General features: G+C 48.2%; 1 protein-coding gene across 1 annotated transcript in view; it reads right to left on the reverse strand.

The window, feature by feature from the left end:
• RND3 (Rho family GTPase 3) overlaps positions 1-21,038 on the reverse strand; it is a 135,367-nt gene that overhangs the window by 99,706 nt on the left and 14,623 nt on the right. The window lies entirely within an intron of this gene.

Raw genomic sequence — 21,038 nt, forward strand, 5'->3', positions numbered from 1 at the left:
TGTAGATGAGGCACTTAGGGACATGGTTCAGTGGGCATGGGGGTGTTGGGTTGACGGTTGGACTCGATGATCTTAGAGGTCTTTTCCAACCTTAATGATTCTATGAGCCCACGGCTGTGGCCTTGGCACAGCGCTGAGCAGAAACCCGGTTGGGACTGACAAAACCTTTTTGCTTGGCCAGATCTCGCTATGCGTTTTTGAAACGGCTTATTCGTCTGCACATGCAATGCTTGGGAATGACTTTGGGGGCTTGGAAATCAAATAAAAACTCTTGGTGAGGTTCTTCAGTGTGGGATGTCACCTCGCGTGCAGCCCCGTGCAAAGGGCATCCATCGGAGGACGTTGGGGTGGCCCTCTGTGGCAGAAATCCCCCAGTCGAGGTCATTATCACAGCGGTACCGCAGGCTCAGAGGGCATCGGGAAAGGATGGAGCGCTGCTTGATGCTACGGATAACTGCACCCCCCGTGCTGTGCACATCCTGCAGATTCAGAGACGAGATGGTCCATGCAGCAGTGTACGGCTGCATGCTGCATCCCAATGGCCCTGACCTTTCCAGGGGCTGGGAAACAAAGTTAGCTCCTCTTGCAAGCAGCAGCTGGCATTTACGGCTGTGGTCTATACGCCCCATAAATACGGCACTCCGCTTTTCATCCCAGCTGCTATCCCCAGCCCTCCGCACACCGATCTCCTTAGAGCGTGCTGCCCCTAGTCTGCTGATCCCAAGCCGTACGGGGACAAAAATCAACCCCAATAAAGAAAACGTGGCCTTAGGGAGGAAGAAAAGAACAGGGATCAGCCCAGCAGTGTAAAACCCACCCCTCCTCTCCCTTGAGAGATTTTTCCCTTCGAGGAACTGAAACGAGAGCCGGAGGTTGTGCAATGACTCAGTGCTGATGTAGCGGTAAAAAATACCAAGTGAATCGCTTCCAAAAGATTTTAGTTGGATGTCATTATTTCCTGTTGGTAGACAGAAGGAGAGTGGGAAAAACTCCTGTTTCAGGAGCCAAGTGCTGCAGAGGAGAGCGATTAGCAGATGGCATGGAAATTAGCTCATTATTATTAATTTGCCAGGCCTTTACCAGTTCATGAATTGCCCTTTGAAAGTTGAAAAGCAGCGTGTGCATATGTACAAAAGAAGGCTTCTTTTGGCAAATCATCTAATTAATAGCTGTGCCACCCACAGCATGAATGGAAGCTGTCCCCACCTGCCTCGGCACGGCCCTGTGCCCGGATCTGGGGGCAAGCCGGCGCTGGCCCCAGCTGGGATAATGCAGCCCCTACTGCAGGATGCTGCTCACTAGGAAACATCCACGACTGGTGCTTATTAATGTGCTAATGTTTTGTTTGAAGAAGTTAATGCTGCAAAAGGCCGCCTTTTTTTTTTTTCCAGGGGTTGTCTATGAAGGCCGTTGAACCGGCTGTTTAACAGTATTGCATATATGTATTTTCTACTGAAAAATTAAGACAAACCATACTTCAGTACACTAAAACCTCTCCTCCATCCTCTTTAAAATTGGATATAGTTTTGCCTAGACCGTGCTTTCCAACGGGATGTCCACATCCTTTTATTTCTTTCCAGAACATCACTGCCCTGCGGAAGCCGAGAGGGAACTTGGGCTGGTGAAGCAAAGTCTGGACATTCGAATTGATAGTGAATAAATTACCTCGTCCAGGGGTTGTCTATGAAGGCCGTTGAACCGGCTGTTTAACAGTATTGCATATATGTACCATCTACTGAAAAATTAAGACAAACCATACTTCAGTACACTAAAACCTCTCCTCCATCCTCTTTAAAATTGGATATAGTTTTGCCTAGACCGTGCTTCCCAACGGGATGTCCACATCCTTTTATTTCTTTCCAGAACATCACTGCCCTGCGGAGCCGAGAGGAGAACTTGGGCTGGTGAAGCAAAGTCTGGACATTCGAATTGATAGTGAATACATTACCTCGAGTTGGAGCTGCGATTTGACTTGTCTCCCAGCTTCTCTGTATAAAAGCTGCTGTAAATCACAGGGATAATAATAATAATAATAATGTTTCCAAAATAATCGATAACACAACTCATAGATTTGTAGGTTTTAAAGGGACATCAAAAGGTTGGTTGGTTTCTGCATGGGACCAGGTCATGTAAAAACCATCCCCCTGCAGCCCTGCAGGCAGAGGCAGCGAGTCCGCAGAATTTGGTCCATTTTTTCCATCCTTACTGAGAGCCTTAAGCAGTAAGAAAACACCATTTGAAAATTCACCACCCCCGGCCATGCACACCACGTACACGGGCCTGATTGCTGCCGATTAAAGCCATCCGTGGAGGAGATCCCACATATGGCTGCTTTCCAGCGGGAGGAAAGCAATAGTTGTCATCAGCAAGAGTGGCAGCGCTGCAAGCCACTGGGAGGGCTGTAAGTGACACAGTTGCTGTCGTTGTCACGTTAAAACCGCAGCCTTATAGCTGGAGACAGGGCTAATTGCCTGAGCACATCGCCGCGTGTCAAAACTCCTAATTGATTTCCTCCTCATTAACGTTGCGATGCTGCTCTGGGGCTGTATTTCAGCGCGCGCGCGCGCCGCGCTCCAGCTCTGCCCGGGGTAAAACACTCGAAAGTCTGTGCATGTAAACCCAGCAAAATGAGTCATGGGAAGCTAATTAGAAAGCTCACGTAAATATACTGTTGAAGCATAACACACCTTGGAGTTCAACTCATCGGTTACCCTGGGTGCTGCAGTTCATGCTGCTCTGTGCAATGATATTGCCTCCGTTTGGGGGTTAGGTGCCACTCCGTGGAGTTACGACCACGTGCCCATTTTTGCTGCTGGAGCATCTTGGATGCGGACCAGCGTCACTCCTCCGCAGCTCACCAGGGAGCAGAGAAATTTTTGGTCCGGGTCGCAGCGGAGGACACGCTCGCTTCGGCGCCTGGCAGAGGAGGATGCGCAGGAAAAGTCTCCGGCTTTAAGGATTTATGGATATGGACGAAGGAACTGGCATCCTCTGTTAGCGTGGCCATTTGCTACCCTCTGATTATCCAACGCGGAATTTGATCGCTTTGATTTGGAAACGCGCGTGGAGTCCTTAGAAAAAGCTGCCTATCAGAGAAGTATCGCTGCAGCCTGATGGGGACGAGGGGCTGAACGGTTACATGTCATTCTCCAGACGGAAATCCTCAGAGAAGTTACAATGCGCTTTGTAATTAGAGTTAATTAACACTTTTGCAAATTGGTCTTTATTTAAGACCAGCTGCTGAGGAAAAAAAGTCTATAAGCCCATAAAATATTAATTAGCACAAGTGTCTCGTCTGCTACCACCAGCTTCTGCGTGGATGGGCGTTCGGCGAAGGCAGCTTTGTCTCCCTGGATAAAGAGCTAAAGAGCAAGACCTTGAAATAAATAAACGCCAGATTTCAACCCTTCATCACAGAGCCCCCGCACGCACGTGTCCCAGGTACAAGGAAAAAGCCTTGCGCCCTGCAAACGTAACCCAGCACTTTGGAAAAGCAGTCTAATAAACTTGTAAGTACTAGAGATACTATATGGGTAGGACTAAAAGGCAAGGTTTAATGCCTATACGTTAACCCGTGCTGTGGGAGAGCACAATGTCAAACGATGCTGACTCTGGTCCCATTCCTGGGGAGTTTTTCTTCCTTTTACCTTTCCCATAAGGTGTGACTTACATGGGACCCTGGGTGTTGAGGAGAAAAGGTAAATTATAGACTATGAGGCAGCCTTTTTGTTAAGGTGTCCCGTCTATGCACCGTGGGCAAGCTGGAGGATACCTAGATTAGATATTCCTTTTCTCCACCTATAAATTCAGGTTATTCACAAATTTGTAGAATAATGCAACGCAGCAATGATGGAGATTTCTGCAGCAAAGCCCCCCTTTCCCTGCAGCAACCCCCTTGCCCTGGGAGTTTCCCTACTTGTTTCTCTCCGTCGTGTTGTCTATATAAACTTACCCAAGAACTTCATGACAAATATTATTTAAAACAAGGATTTCTGCCCAAACTCTCCGCTTTCATGCTTGTGGGATTTTTGTGCTGAGGCCACAGCGGGGCCGGTTCCTGTGCGGCTCCGCTCTGCTCTGACTGAATGAGGTCATGGGCTTCTCCGGGCTATAATGATCTTAAAATTATGTGACAGAAACAAGTAGGAAATATTTAAAGTTAAGGCTCTGCAAGTACTTTTATTCAACACAGAGATAGGATTGCTTGGACTTTATATCTGCTTGCTAAAAATCCCTTTAAGAAGGTTGGCCAGGGATAAGAAAACCTGCAAAAAATGTTTTTTTCTCCTTTTCGCGTGGAGTCTGTTTCTGGTGCACACTCGCTGCTGCCGCTCTCGGAAAATGTCGTTCAGAAGAAGGTACAAAACCAGTCTGGAGTTTGCAGAAGAAAAAAACCTGCAGAAACAAATAGCTGCAGGGAAGGCAAAATGAAATGTGAAAAAATCCGCAATTTCAATGGAAAATTTCAAACTGGCTTTACAGTGAATTCCCTTGAAAATATGTCAACTCCTCAACTGCGTGGAGGCCATTAACCATTCCTGTTGGATGCAGTGAATAGTTTCAGCAAGGAAACAATTACTTTGTAAAAGGAAAGGCATTTAGTTCTAGGATGGTCTAAAGGATGGAGGTTGCTTGCGTCGTAGTTATATTTGGGTTTTAGCGTAAATTCGGAAAAGGTTTTAGAAGATTAAAACCATGCTAAGCTGAAACAAGCCATTCCAGATCAACACCAACATGGGGGTTTTTTTTCTTTTTTTCTTGATAGTTCTGATAGTTTCACAAACACTGAGCCATTTCCTTTCATTCTGCCCCAAAAAAGTGACTATGAAGAATTGAAATGCAAAATATGAAATACGAAACATGAGCTGTGAAACGTGAGATGTGGAATATGAGAAGTTCAGTTGTTTGCAGCGATGTTAACCCGCGGGTCTGCCATCTCCTGGCATCGCTCTGCTGGGGCTCTGCTTTCCAGCGCGAGCTGCTCAACTAAGACCTCTGTGTCCCACGCTCCCAATTTACCATCCCATTACAAATTCACTTTCTGCAAAATATTTTGTTTCAGGATCCCACGGTGTTGTTAGGCAGAAGACAGGACCGGAGACAGTCTGGAGCAAGTGGGGACCCCCCTGGACACCTGTGTAAAGTTGGATGCACCCATGGGTCAATGGAAAATGAAGAGAAGAGGCTGCTGAACGTTGCAACGTTGAGGATGATAATTCGTCACCTTGAGAAAGCAAATGAAGCACAAGGAGTTTAGGGCATGCACTGATATATTTGGGAATGTGCTTGAAAGTGGTAAATGTGGTGTCTCATGGACCAGGAAACCTCTTGTGGTCAGCGGTGGCCACACCGGAGGAGTCACCAGCTGCAACTTGCTTCAAGCACCTTCAGGAGCCCAGACCCCCTAAGGAGCTGTCTAGTCCCAGGAGGAAGAGATCTGGGTCATCCCAGGACGTGGCTCTGCCATCCCTGGCAGAGCAAACCTCCCTGGTGACTCTCACAAGCATCGCGTTCACCTCAGCAGATGACACGATCCGAAGCGACGGCTGTAGTAACGCACGCTCGACCGGCGAGGTTCGTGCCAGGTGAGACAGAAGAGGAGACGCCGGCGCGTACCCCAGGAAGGTGTTGGACGTGGCGGGGACGGCGCTTGCGTTTCTACAAGGCACAGCAGAATGTCAGAATGGCTCCCGCACAAATTAACGTGATGGGAAAAGTGCATTGCAGGTCCATTACCGCTACCCACAAAAGAGAAAGCATTGGATGCACTGAATGACAGCACTGGAAAGTCCAATCTCTGCGTTTTCAGAGGGTGAAATTCAAGCCCGAGCTATGGCAGTACCCCATCGAGAGAGAAACAGCGTGTATCCCATTCCCATTTGTATGGCCGGGGGGCTGGCTCTATAATCTCAAGGAAAAAAAGACTTCCGAAGATTTAAAGAGGCTTTGGATCAGGCTTTGAATGCCTTTTCATTTTACTCTATTCATATATCAAATAGAGCTCTCTGGTCTGAATTATTGCATTTTACCTGCTGAAAACATGGTCTGAAAACATAGCAATGCTTTATTTCTTCTGATGGCACATAAAGCATAAACATTAGGTTTTCCAAAAATAAAAAAAATAAGCCTCATTTTTCTCTTTAAATATAATTTACAATAGGAAACATTTACTCATAAATCATAGGCACAAATTCAGATAGAATTGAAACACTACACTTAGCAGCAGGCAAATTACCCCCAGACCACTCCATCACCAAGTGCTCCTTCCAAGGGCATTATTGGAAATGTGTTCCTCATAAGGTGAGTTAATAAAAAAAAAAAAGAAAAGCAAAGAAAGAGCCCGAGAGCCACGTGGAAGGACGGCCCCAGCACCCCAGCAAAGTCAGGCGAAGCCCCTGCGATGAAGGTAGGGCTGGATTCAGCCTGCCCCTCCTTGCCTGCCCTCTTTGCCATGGGATGGTGGTCCAAGTACACAAGCTCGGGCAGCGAATCCCCCGCTCCCCTGGCTGCCATCACGGCTGCTCACCCCATTTCATTCGCCAGCTTTGCCTGAAAGCCGCTGGCGTCGTTAGTGTTCATGAACACTAATTTAATAAATTCCTATTAATCCTTTACACCTCTGAAGTCTCTAGCTCTTCAAACATCATAATCCCGCGGGTGGGTGTCTGTCCCGCTCTTCACCTGCACCTCATGCGACCGGGCCTCGGACCCGCTCGGGGACATGGGTGGCCCTGCAATCCTCCAAGGACTCCTCCATCCCAGCTGCACCCATCTGTCACGCGCCGAGTTGCTTGGTAGCTCGGTGCAAAACCAGTGACGTTATACATACACAATTATATATATTTTCCTTCTGGTTCAGCCGTTTGTGTGAGGGCCTTCAAAACATGGTTTTGAGGAGAAGAAAGAGGAAAGCACCAATATTTAGCACCTCTAGAGTAGCTACTGGCACTTATTCGACATGCAGACCTCGTCCCGTGCAACACAGTGCTGCGTGGACATGGCAGCAGCTCTGCAGGGGCAGCCTGCGGCTCGCCTTCGGTTCAGGAAAGGAACCTCAGAAATAAGGTTTTAACAGCTTAACTAAGTACCTGCTTCCTCTCAGATGTAATATTTCCCTTTAGGTCCCCATCTCCCAGCAAGTATTTTATAGCTGGTCTTTATCAGGTGGAGCATCTCTGGCTTACGCTCCAACCATCCAGCTCCTTTCTGCTCAAAACCTACTGTTTTCAGATACAGAATAATTACGTGCATGAGGTTTTTTTCCCTTTAAATCTTGCAATGTGACTAATCCAGCGAAGAGGGATGTATCTCAGAGGATGTGTCAGCTGCGGAAACAAAAACCAGATGTGGTTCAAAGAGGGTGAAGGGGAACCTTGAAATACTTCCTGCTTATTCAACACCCAGCTGCACCCTGCCACCCAACCCCACCACCCAAAGCTGTGGCCGGGCGAAAGTTGACAGGTTTGGGGAATATCTTTACAGCCCCGAGACTGGTAAATACCTCATAGCCGGAGGTGTGAGATACCCGAGGTTTTGCCAAACAAGGCATATAAAGTGCATTGCATATTCCCCATTTCCTTGCCTTTGCATTTTCTGCGGTGTTTAGGGACTCCGGGGCAGCGCTTCCCCTTCCCCGTACAGGCGGCGGTTCTGCACTGGGGAAGGAAGATATTTCTGGTTATCTGTAGTTTCAGTATGTTTGTGCTGCTAGGACGGATGGCGTTGTACATAATGCGGGGAGCTGGGCATCCCTCACCCAGCCTGGTGCAGGGAAAAGGCTGCTGCAACACACAGCCCTGGCACAGCCTCGTGGCTCACGAATGACATAAAAAAAGCCTCATTAAAGCCATGAAAAACTCCGAGCACAGAAAGGAGGAATGTCTCCATCCCGCTAACAGTGTTTTCCTTCTGGCCAGCAACAGACACGTGCTGCGTTTACTTTGGGGCTGTAAAACACTGCTTGCCGTGGCCGCCGGGGAGGGGGGATTTACAGCACGAGTGCCCTTCCCCTCCGCACTTACAGCAAACAACGACCATAGGGATTATTTTTTTTTAATGCCCCGCTCTGTTGCACCCACACACAGGCATGAATAATGCAGCTGTGCAATGCATGCAACATGCGCTCCCAGATACTATAGATTACTTATAAGCCAAATGCTATGGGTTGTTTATACACCAGCCATGGTTATTTTTGAACCCTACCTAGATGAATAAATGAGGGTGTTTCCGAGGGCTGAGCACCCAGCACGCAAGTGGGCTCGGAAACATCAGCCCATCGCTGCCACTTTTGCCAACTATAAGAAGTCTGATGTGTATGACACAACGTGTGCGGAGGTTAGGGGTTTTTTTTCCCAAAAATAAAGGTGAAATGAGGTTGTTAGGTGAAGAGAGTGTAAGCGTACGCCGGTGCTGAATTGGGATCATGGAGAGCAAAGCCAGGTAAAGCCTGTCAGAAAAGAAATGCTGCAAAACAACAGAAAGTTATGCTGGTTTTACACCAAGAAACCCCTTGCAAACACACTGAGATGTGAATAGGGGGGATAAAAAAAATGCCGGGGTGGGTGCGTGGCTCACGAGATCTCAGCCAAATCTGGTGGCAGTTTGTATGAGTGCTTTGACAACATCATAACCAGGGAGGGTTTAAATGGGAATTTCATCCAAGGTAGGGCTACAAGAGAGCAAGCAGCCACGGCTGGTACGGCAGCGGGTGTGCTCAGTGTGATGAACTTCATCCATTTGCCCATGCCACGGGGAAACCCAATTCACTGAATTTGAGAAAGCAGCAGATAAGTGAAGGGGAGAAGAAAGGAGACGGTGGGAGCGATGGATGAATGAGTGAGCAACATCTGCTCAGGAGATGCTCCAAGCGGGTGACCGAAGCCACTGGAGAGACGTTCATTGGCACTACAAGACCTTGGGTCTGCTTTACCTTAATGTGGGCAGTCTGGTTTTAGTCACTCCACCTGCAGACGCCCAAGGCGTGCAATAACTTCAGCTTGGCCACGTGCGGAGCCATCTCCATCCCCCAGACGTTCATGAGACATTGGTCCCGCCGTCGGGAGCCTGCAAGCAGCCAGTGGGCAGTCCCTGGGCACATTTATTAGACCAGAGACAAAACCTGCTCTTCCCATTTCTACTGCAATGATTGATGATAATGGGGGCAAACCTGTCACCCAACAATAAAAACAACTCCTGAGGCAAGCAGGGTCTAGCAAGGCTGTGCACATCTTGAGAATCAGCCAAAATCGCATTATAACATTAAACATTGCATTAGACGAGCTGAATTAGATCAGACTAAACAAAAAGGATCTTAGGAGAGTTTCTCCTCCAGGTCTTCCAGCACAGCTTGTTTCCTGCCTGATGGTGTTTTAGGCCCCAATCCTTTACACTTGTGCATGAAGGTAGATTTTGAATACCCATTGCAAGGATATGCCACAGCAATGAAAAAATCCAGCATACTTTTAATGCCGAGACTGAAGTCTTTCACAAACCTTTCCTTCAGCGCTCAGAGTCAACTTTTGCAGAAGCCGGGAGGGATTGCGTCACGGCGGTGACGATTGCATCGTCACCACCCCTGCAACAGCAGCCGTCATTTGTGCTTGCAGCTAACAGCTTCAAATCCTCCCTCTCAAACGTTAATGACTTTGTCTCTCCCTCACTTAGCAAAATTGCCAGTAATGGGCACTGAAATTATTCATCGTGCAGCTGCTAAAACTGGCTCACGGGCTCAATAACGAACCATTTGCTGTTGCACTGGACAGAAGAGGCAGCGCTAGAAGAATAAGCCATATTTGCACTGGTTCGTCTCCCAAAGACACAGATCGATCTGTATTTGGCGCAGTGCCTGGGGTTGCCGTCTTTGCCAGCATCTGTCCGGACCTGATTAATCCCATTTTCCTAACGCTGCTGGGCTGAGGCTCATGCAGGACGGACGGACCCTGTAACAAGGGATGAGGACGGGGAGCCCGGGGTGGCTCTTTCCCTCCCATCCCATCCCGCTCGCTCACCTCCCTGCCACGTGATGCTCCAAAAGCAGCAGAAGAAGGTGTGAAAAATAACATTACAGAAAGCCATGATGGTGGCTAACCCCTGCTCACCTTCTCTCCATCAGCTCACTCCCTAATTTAACACATTTCCGCTGCTTGTTTATATTTTAGTGTATTTTAAAAATACCAAGGATATCTTCAGAGGGAGGAGCGGGAACATGAGCTGGTGTTTCCTGCAACATGGGGAAGTTTGCTGACCGTCAAACCATTGGTTTGCAGGAGCCTTCTCTGCCCCACAAACATTGCTTCTTTCTCCCTGCCGCCTTCTGTTGCCCCCAAAAAGGAAACACAGACATAGCTATGCGACAAACGCAGTATTGCATTCAGAATGGACTACCAAAACACAGCTCTTGAAGTGCAAAATAACCCACCGGGCCTCTTCCGAAGAGCATACGAGACTTTTGCACCCCCCAAAAGCTCTTTGTGGCTGCAGACAAGAGCTAGCATTGCTGCTAGCTGGCAGAAAACCGAACCAGAAACAGCCGGTGCTGTTTGCCAGGCTGATGAGCGTGGGCACGTCCTTCCTCCTGCCCGGGCTTGTGGACCCACTTGTCCACACCATTTGTCATATGAATGAAATAAATGTTGTAATGACAAATGCTCGTGCTTTTCCAGCAGCTAACTTTCAGCCAGGCTGTGATCCTCCCTGCATCCATCATGCGACACAGGGCTTCAGTGTGTTGGGAGCAGGCATTGCCCTGGGAGTAAAAGGCATTTCTTTTCCCTCTGCTCATCCCTTCGGTGCCTTCACCCTCGTGCTCTTGTTGCTCTCTACCAGCCCCTCCCTCTCCCTCCCCTTCTCCAACTTCTCCTCCTGCCCCCCGAGCCTGCCACGACGCTGCACTTCACCATGTGCGGAGCAGAGCTGCTGCTGGTAAGTGAGTGGGAAATTGGTCTTGCTGTTGCCTAAAAAGCATCTCTGTAGCGTCACTTCTCCTCCCTCCTCGGTTGTAACAAAAAAAACCCAGAACCTCCAAATCCTCGTGAGCCAACGCTTCCAGCCATGTTTTGCTCAGCCCACGTAGGCATTGCATCTCAAGAGTCACAGATACTTTGTTTTTAAACTTTAACCTTTCTGTGTGGATGAAAGACCTCAAAACGCTGCAGTTTTCACCAGTGCCTCTAAGCGCCAAGGACTGTGAGGGCTTACTGATAAATGCAGAGCGGTCACATTTTGACAAATGCAATTCTGGCCCAGGGCAGTGGCAGCTAGCTGGGGACAAGGGGGAATTCCCCTGGGAGGACAGCGATGCACACACGTGTGCCGTGTGGATGTTGGCCCTTCTTTGGTAGGATGCAGCCCGGGCTGCAGTGGAGTAGGTGGTCTGGAGTTTGTATGAGCCTTGCACAAACTTTTTAATCCTCATGTCTTTATAGTGAACAACAGACCTCTCTCGGCAGTAATTGCATACGTTTCCGGAATTTATCTCTATTGGATTGCCTTTGGCATCTAGTCCCGTAAAAATTGCCTATTCGGTGAACGGATGTCATATGTCTTGAGGCGCTGGAGGGGTTAATGTAATGTGTAACCAATGTAAGATATATTTAATGATCTCTGAAATTGCTTCTGTGAAGCATCCACATAACTGCCACAACTCGATTTACTACAGATCCTGCAAATAACAAATGTAATTACTTTGGAATCAACATAATATTAGGTCAGACGGGCTTATATTCCCCCAGTTCGCTGGAAACTTAATATAAATCTGAACCAAGTGTCTATCTCCAGTCATATTCCCTGGCTGTAGTCTCAGAAACAACATCCAACACGAATTATCTGGAAAAATGCTTAAAAGCCGGAACGCTGTAATATTCATTTTTGCCTTATTATCATCCCGTCGCTAAGCCAGGAGACTGCATATTTGCATCATCAGGTTAAAGCCTTAAACTGTCGATGCAGGTTTCGCCGTGTTAGTCGTGTTTAGCAGCACAGTCAAAGGCTGTTTTGTTGTTCTCGGTCCTTGACGTCCCTCGCTGTGCCTCCTGAAGGACAACCAGATGAAGAAGATAAAAAAAATATCGTATGATGGGAACGCTGATGCCCACAGCATCTCAGTCGGCTCCAGTGCGCCGTGCAAAGGAGCTGTCATGTTGGTTTGACTCCTGTTTAATTCAAGCAAGGTTTGGGTCATCAGTGATCGTCGTGGCCGCAGAGTTGGCTGGGGATTTGGGGGGGAATCTCTCCTTCCCATTTCCCTTGGCAATCCAAGGTTTGAATAGTTTCCCAGCTCAGGCGGGCGGTGTCGGTCTGTTTAACAGGGGACGGTCACCTCCTGTGTGCCGGCGTTGATGGTAGCAGATGGACCCTGGAGGGAAAAGATCCTCTGAACACCGGAAAGCTGGATCTGTCTGGTGGCTAGAAGGATAATTGTTGGATAATGTATGTATCTTAAATCTTCTTGAGAAGATTCACCTTGCCATAAGGCAGAGCATTTCTGCTAGCCGGGCATTCCCGTGCGCTTGGCTGGCTCGCAGGTCACACATCACCCTCCTTTTGAAGGTCATGCAGGAAAAACTCACTTTAAACATCTAGGGAGAGAAAAGAGCTCCATTCCTGTATGCTGAGCTGCTTCATACACCCGGCTTGCCTCCGAGACGTGGGATTTTATGATAAGCACTATGTGCACGGCAGTAGGTGGTGCCTGTGTCCCGGTGCTACCAGTGCTACCGGTGCTGGATACGGTCCCTCCCAGTGCGCTTCCCCACGCCGACCGAAGCTTCAGCGTGGATTTGCCTGCGCCTGGAGAGACGCCTTCACCCCGCGCATGACACCACGGTCCCACGGTGGCCAGCGAGGACATCACCCCCATCTTCCTCTATCAACAGTAATTCCCTAAAGACACTCCTCTCCCAGGCGAACGTGCACAACTGACACCTTCTAATTTTCAGCGAGGAACAAAGGTTTTATGCCCAAATGATAAACCTCCCAAAATAAAAGCACAGGGCCCAGAGCCGCACGCGCAGCAGCACGGTGACAAGCAAGATAAAGCAGACAAAGGCGCAGGGAAGCACTCGTGTTGCAGTGCTAATAAATAAGGCTCTCCACAGTCTCTCAAGTGGAGAAACATGCTGGTTGGTTCAATAAAACAGGCTATAACAAGAGATTTATACAGAATATATTGGATTTATTCATTGAGGATTGTGTATCTCTCTGCGCGGTGACATTTTTTCTGCACCAGGTCCTTCCCCACCAGCAGCTGCTTATCGCTTGGTGCATTTGTGTAGTCGATGGGGGCTCAGGCGTTCAGATCATGCTCACAGACGTATTGATTGCAGGCACATCACAGGCATACAGATGTGCGTGGCTCTTCTGCCTCCAGCAACGTAGCTCTGAAATCCCCAAGCCAGATAGTCTTCAAATACATTGAAAAATAAATGGCAAAATAGCAATTCTTGGCAGTAAGCACAGCCGAATGCAGCAGGCAGCCTCTCCCACCCTGGCCACCACTTCCAGGGGCCCCTTTCACTCAGGAGTATGCCAAAATATTTCTATAGTAGGCAAAAATTTGGGTTTAAATTGCTCAGAATACAATTCAGACTAAAGGCGGCTTAAAACATAATTTTAAGTGGCCCTATAACCTGAACACGGGTTATTTGTAGCTCATTCGGTTGCATGAAGAGTCCACGTGCAGACATGAGCAGCCCTCACACAAAAGCTGACACACACACACGTAGGTAAGGCTATGTAGGTATATAATGTGTGTATGTATATGTATACACACCAGCATCTCCCTGGGTCAGGGCAGATGCCCCCGGTGCCTCTCCCACAGCCCCGGCAAGGCCACGGGAGCCGATGGGGTCAGTCCCGTCCCCTCCCTCTGCCTGCCAGCCCCCTGCAGCATGCCCTAATAACGAATCAAATTAGTCTAAATTCAGTGAGTTCTCGTTATAGACCTGGAAAGTTATTTGTTTTCTTTTCTTCTATAACTGACAAGCAAATGCTTTGCAAGTACTGTGGTCATTACAGCCCCAAATTTCTTTTTTGTAACATAACTTTCCTGTTTTTATTATTCTTATTATTATTATTATTATTACACTATTATTATTATTATTATTATTATTATTATTATTATTTCCTCACAATAATTTGACCAGAATACCAAGCCGGTACCCAGTGAATGCCTCACTGCCTGTATCAAAGGCACAGGCTTAGGTATAATCCACTTCAACCAAAGGCGCTTTTCACAGTAATCCAGTAACCGTATGTCAAAGAAGTAGTTATCAGTGAAATTTGGCTTTGCTTGGTTTCTTCTCCTCTTTATCATCAGATTACATTTAGTGAAACACTAAAAGATTTGAGACGACCAAAATCTCATAAAGAAAAAGGAGATTGGGTCAGGAGGGCAAAGGGACAGTATTTGTATATCATGCAAGGACTTGGAAAAGGAGATGTAGCGCCGGACCGCCCTGCATAAATAGAAGGATGCAGCGGCGTCGTAATGTAAAATGCATTAAGCTGTCAAAATGAAGATCCTGTCTTCAATCACGCCGAGTCCCCCAGGCCTCCATGTTAAATATTGCATCAAGACATTTCCTGCCTGGCATCAAGAAAAAAAAAAAAAAAAAAAAAAAAAAAAGGAAGAAACAAAAAGCAAAAAGGTGCCTTCGCCCTCGGAGCGCGGGGCTGTCCCCAGCGCGAGCATCACCTCCAGGGGTGACCCAGGGACTCGCTTTTTGAAAGATTTCTCTCATTTTTCTCCCATAAATGCAGTCGGCCTGTTAGAAATCTCCCCAGGAAAACCTGCTGTTCTGCTCCGTGTGGGTTTTGGCTTTGTTGAGGCCCCCCTGTGCCTGCAGGCAGCCCCTGCTTTGCATCTAACTAACCACCGAACTCTCTCACCTTAAATAAGCCCATTACTGAAAGGCCTTCTCCTTTCTTCCTTCGAGCTTGCCTACCTGGAGATGCTCAGAGAACTTAATCTGAATTAATTTATAAAGTGGATTAGTTAAACCTCATTAAATCCCTGTGTAGACAGCCTTTTTCAGAATTAAGGTGGCCTTAATTTAATTTACTCGGGAGCTTAACTTACTCCAGTCAGCTCCTCGTGCACCTTGCAGGGACAGCCTCAAGCAGCGTCGGTGAGAAAGGCAGCACAGAGCCATAAGCTCCTGCCCCATCGGCAGGATGCTCGGGGCGCGCCGGTAGCCGGCCCAGGGCCGTAAGCGCCTGCCCCCTCGGCAGGGTGCTCGGGGACGGCCACCCCACCCCCGGCACCTCCCCACGGCAGTGCGGCCATCCCATCCCAAAAAGGGGGCAAGGCGCAAGGCCCGCTCCTCCCCACGGCACTGCGGCCGTCCCATCCCAAAAAGGGGGCAAGGCACGACAGAAAGCGTTTGAGCAATAAGTGCTTATTGGGCTTGAAAGTTTTCTGTGAAGGGCTTTGCCTTCCTTCAGCCTGCAGCCCCTGCCCGAGCCTGGGTGATGAGAGGAAGAACCGCAAAACCCATTTCCTACCAGGCTGCTAGCAAGCAGCATGAATAACTTAAACACCCCTTTTTAAAAACTTTACAGCTTCCTTCATAAAAAACACCAATACATTCTGCTGAAGAAGCAATTTCAAATTATGGATTGCAGTCTTCCCTCTTCTGCTTTGATGGCTGCCTATGAACTCATGTTATATCATCTCCAGCCCGGCCGCTTTCATAGAATCATAGAGCCTCAAATCTCGTGCATACGAACCTGTACGGCCGTGTCTGAGCATGCCAGCACTTCTCTCTAACTCGTGCTCGCTTACATGCACCAATGCGACGGTTGCAGTGAATAACGTACAAACTGGGACTGCCAAGAACCCCAGCAGTGATCTCGGCTTCCAGGTGTTTCAGAAAGCAGGAGAGAAGTCCCTCCAAACCGTGAGCAGAAGATGTCACGCCAAGGATGTAGATAAATTTGGCTCCTAGAATAAACCTGGCTTCTATGTTTGGGAGGGTTTGCTCATCTCAGACGTCTACCAGGAAACGAGCCGAGGTCGCACACGAAAATTAAACTCTACCTAATTTACCCCGTGCACGTTGGGCTGCGTGTTGCTGGCAGCAGCTGCAGGAGGAGAGCTGCCTGTGTCCAGGTCCAGCCCAGCAGATCAATGACATTTCTGAAGCCAGGGCAGCACCTAAACGTCTCCCAGCAGCAGCAGCTCTGCACAGTTTATTTCCCTGGGACTGGCACCCTCTGCAGCAAAAAGCTCGGTTTTGGGGCTGTTGCTTTGCTGGCCCTGGTTAAATGTGATCCGAATCTTGCACGGGCAGAGCCAGCCGGCACCGCGTACGTCAGATCTGGCCATCCCTTTGGGAAGAGATATGATCCTTGTCGAGCTGACAGCCATCTCCAGCAAGGTGCCAACCCGTGACAGGGAAAATAAGGGCAAAAGCATTAAAGAAATCCTACCTGAATATGCTTTCTAGAAAGCGGTAAAAAACGTCACACCCCTCTCCTCAAGGCCATAATTTAATTTAGCAACAAAAGCTGGAAGAAAGACAGATGCTTCTCACAAATCCTGACCATCAACAACCCCTTCTCTCCTGATACAATATTTGTATTAAGTTGTAAAGCCCCTGATTAAGGTATCCGGGAGCTATGACACCACCAGAGACGCTGCACTAAGCAGCTCGTACAGAAACAGCGTGGAAAAGCAATTACAGGGAAATGCCCGAGCAGCAGAGATTAGCGGCAGCATTTTGAGCAGCTTTACCTCGCTGTCACTGGGTTCGTTTTTAATGAAAGCTGGAGCCGCGCAGATTAAAGAATAATGTCACAGAAGGGGCTGATAAAATTGAAAAGATCCATCAGATTAATTACCAGGCTTAAAGGAGCTTGTCCATTTATTAGAAACAAAAGCCTTGGGCCACTTGCTATTGAAATTATGATATCTTCCCTTCTCCAATTTTTCCACTTGATCTTGTAAAACCAATTCACGGGGATGGTATAAAGTCAAACAGAAGTTTGCATGGAGCCCTTCCCCGCTGCCCGCTGGGGATGCTCGATGGATGCTCGCCAGCCTGCGTTTTCAGAGCCCCGGCAAGCTCGTTAGCATCAGCGTTCGCCTTCATCCTTTGTAGCACTCTCGTTGCTTCTTATTGAAGTCTTGCGAGCCAGTCCTGGTTGCTTTCCAGTCCTCGCAGAGACCTGCCTGTTCATGTACTGTTTGAAATACTGCATCAATATTTATCATAACTTTTGAGAATAAGGAATATTTTAGTCTTAAAACACCTATCTTGGTGGGGCGAGGTTAAATAAATGCATAAATAAAAGATCTAGGCAGTGAACCTTTTAACCCCACGGCTCCATTGATTCAGTAGAGGCGAAGGAAGGAAGGCGGTATCGGGGCGCCAGACCCTAAACCAGTGATTCCAAATTAAAATCGTCCGTCAGCTCACCCGAAGCTTTTGAATTCACACATTGCAATTTCCTTTTTGACCATAATAATGAGCATAATGTTAATAACATAGGCTAAGCTTTGTCGTCTCATCGCCTAAGCTTCCCAACAAACCAAAGGGGTTCAACTCCCAGTGTCCCCAGAGCATTTTGCATGGTCCAGCTGGCTCCCGCGGGGCGCAGGACAGTGTGTCCCTGCAGGCAATGGGCACCCTGCAACGGGTGCCTGGAAATAAGGCGCATCTTAGAAGAGCCTCCGGGTTGCTCTAAGTTATCCCTGACCTGGAGAAGGCCCCGAAAGCTCTGGGCTCTCGCAGCAAGGGGAGTCAAAGCTCCCTCCCGCCCTGCTGCCTAAACCCAGCAGAGAGGGACTGAGACTTGGTGGGAGAGGTGGCACGAGTGATGCACTGCGGCCAACCCGTTCGAAACACAAAGGTGGAAACCAGCTGCAAGGAACATCAACCCCCCCAAAACCCCACATTTTTAATAACAATATGCAGATATCGTTTCTGCAGTGGTATTTTATTCACACTCATAAGAAGGGTGGCATTAATTGGGGGTGGTATATAAACACCCACAGCAATGGTAACATCCATGGGCGATGAAGAGGAGCACCTCGCAAGCATGGTTTTTAGCCGGGGCCAAGCTCCCCCACAGCATCACCCCACCCGATGCTGCTCTGCAACTCCAACCAGTTATAAATCATGGAAGCAATCAATGAACCTCAAGCTCTTACCTCAACCTGGGGCCACGGTGGATTATAGATATCCATACGTGCTCTTTGCTGTACGGGGCATTTCTGTCTTTATATTTAGTGCTGGCAGAATTGATTTGCTGTGTATTACTCCGGGGACATGGGAGAGCAGGGGAGCAGAGGGCTCTGCCTCGCACCATTCCCCAGCCCAACCCGTGTGCAGGCTTGGACATTTCTCCTCGGTAGGAGGGAATTCGCTGTCAGCGTTTGGGGTTCATGGAGCTCAGGGAATGAAAAGAGACTCTGGGTTTTTTCTTGCGGCTCTCCTGGCTGAGCACAAAGCAAGCGCAGTGATACCGGGCTTGCCAACGCTCAAACCCAGGCAGCTCCAGCTTTTTATTGGAGTCCTCCCAAGAAATTCATAGCTTCATTTTTATTACTTACAGGTTTTGCAGCGCCCAGAGTCTGAAAATGAATTTGGCCAGGCAGCATCCCAGGAGCACAAGCCGCACGAGGGAGGAGATTGATAAAGCCATCAACAAGATGCGGTGGCTTGTTTGCAGGAGCAACAATTCACCTGCCTCAAGATGGCTTTTTTTCAGCTTCACCCCTGAGTTTTACCTCCCGCTGACATTGAACCAACCCAATCTGGATGCTGTCAGCGGGGACATCATCCCTGTCCCCGTGCCCAGCGTCCATGAACCAGCCCGCGGCAGTCACGGGACAGCGTCCCAGGCGAAGGGACTCCACTTTTCTCATTTCCTCCCATCTCTGGCCCTTTTACAATAGAGCAATTGTTTCAGCAGTATTGATAAAATGACATCTTACGGTTTAAAACATTGTGTAATTAGAAACTGATAGAGCTGATATGACCACAGTAGTATGTTTTCTTAAATTTCCTGTAAAACTACCATTCCTCTCTCTGCAGCCGATGCCCAGGGACCTGTGTCTGTGCTGCTCACTTCCTAACGAGCTCATCACCCAGAGCAGTGCTTAGAATCAATTACCACCATGTATGCAGGAGATGCTCTGAAACTCTACCCTTTTCTCCATCACATGTCCTTCAAGCTAATTATTTCTCATTGTAGATCATGGGTCAGGGAAAACAACATTATTTTATTGGGAACAAAGTGTTTCCCCTTGCAGACAGTATAAATGTGATTTAAAACATCAGGAAGTTGTCAGCACGCTCTACCTATGCAAGATTTCAGTGTGGACCAATTACGGGGTTTGTAATTGCTTCGGGTTTCGTGCCTCACTGAAATGATCTGCAAAACATAGTGCACTGATGAGCCTGGATGGGTGCTTTACCTGCGGCTCGCAGACCCTGCTTGAACTCAGCAGCCGCAAATTCGCCTGCTCCACATCTTGCTGCTCCCCAGCATCTCCCAAACCCGGAGGCAGCAGCCCCTCCAACGTGCAGAGGTGCAAAGGCGAGGTACTGAACCCCTGCACCCGGATTATTTCCCCAAAGGCTGAGCGTGGCTGGGGCTCCCGGCTGCAATAAATAACATAGACGTGTTTCTCGGGACTGTTCATGCTTACATTGATGTAAGTAGTAATCATATTTTTAAGCTTCCACAAAGCAAACCTTCCATATAATTTGCTAAATTTATACCAAACACAATAGTGTGTATATAAAGGGGGATCTAAGTATGGAAGCCACTGTTTTAATATAATTGGCCTTTTAGATTAAAAGGCTCTTGTAATAACCTTTTTCGAAGAAGCAGAAAACGTAATAATTACAGAGCAGTCGCACATGACAGATAATGTTCCAAATCTAGAAAATTAACTCTTCCCTGCGTTTCCAGTGGAGCTCTCCTTGCCTGGCTGCAGAGCCAGGATCAGGCCACTGACGTTGCAAAAAAAAAAAAAAGGCTGTATGAAGAAAAAAACAGATGGGGTGACCCAGGGCTCCTTTCCACTGCAGGGTCCTCTGCGTCTCCTACGTCCAACTGCAACTTCAAACGGGCGCAGCAGCCAGCAGCGCCTGTCCGTGACAGCATCCCAGCAAACCCAGCCGCTCCAGTAAGTGGGCTTACTGGCCTTTGGCATCATTTGGTAGACCTCTCATTGCTAATTCAAATTCACCCAAGGAAATGAGTGAGAAAACATGGCACAACTTTAAAGACAGTGTTTTCACGAATACTTTTTCAATCATTAAGGAGGTATTCATCTTCTGGGTGTAAAGGGAAGATTTTCATAGCTCCAGGGTAGGGATGTATCACCCATCAAAGCCAAGCTCATAATTAGCTGTAGCACAAACAAAATCAAAAGCCTTAATGCTCCAGCGCCAGTGAAGTTGATTTACCTTTAAAATACGTTAAGTGACCCTTTGGTGGTGGTTTCCCCTTGAATACTGAGGTGCTACACAGTGACCCCGAAACTCAGGCAATCCTAAGCTTAAGGGACTAATTCCAGGGGAAGGCAAAGGACAAAACCCCTCACTAGCCTGCAGCTCATTTTTAGTAACTTAGGTTTTTCCTCCCCTTTGCCTTGGAAATCAATACTTTTTTTCTGTTGGATTAAGTAGAGTATCACCCTGGCCTGGCTGTGTAAGCATTTATTTTTAATATCCTGCCTACTGCAATACATATATTATACGTGACGGTAATCACCATGCTCTAAAGGTGAAACCAGCTCAGTGAAGCTCCGAGGGGGGTCGGGGCTCCCGGCAGAGCCAGGACAGGGCAGACCCGGGCTGCTGCTTCCCGTGCTTCGTGCACTGCCCCACGCTGTGCCCCACAGCAGCCGACCGTGGTGGGAAGATGCAAAGAATGTATCGGGCTACCGCGAAGGAAATGCTGCAAGGAGAGGTATTCCTCGCTGCTCTCCCGCTGTGGTTTTTGTTGTAAAACTAATACCACGAGATTTCGTCGTAATGACTTAAGGTGCTGAGCGGAGACAGAAACATGTGCTAGTGCTTTAA

This window comes from Aptenodytes forsteri, unplaced genomic scaffold, assembly GCF_000699145.1.
Source record: "Aptenodytes forsteri isolate BGI_AS27 unplaced genomic scaffold, ASM69914v1 Scaffold174, whole genome shotgun sequence".
NCBI classification, from domain to species: Eukaryota; Metazoa; Chordata; class Aves; order Sphenisciformes; family Spheniscidae; genus Aptenodytes; species Aptenodytes forsteri.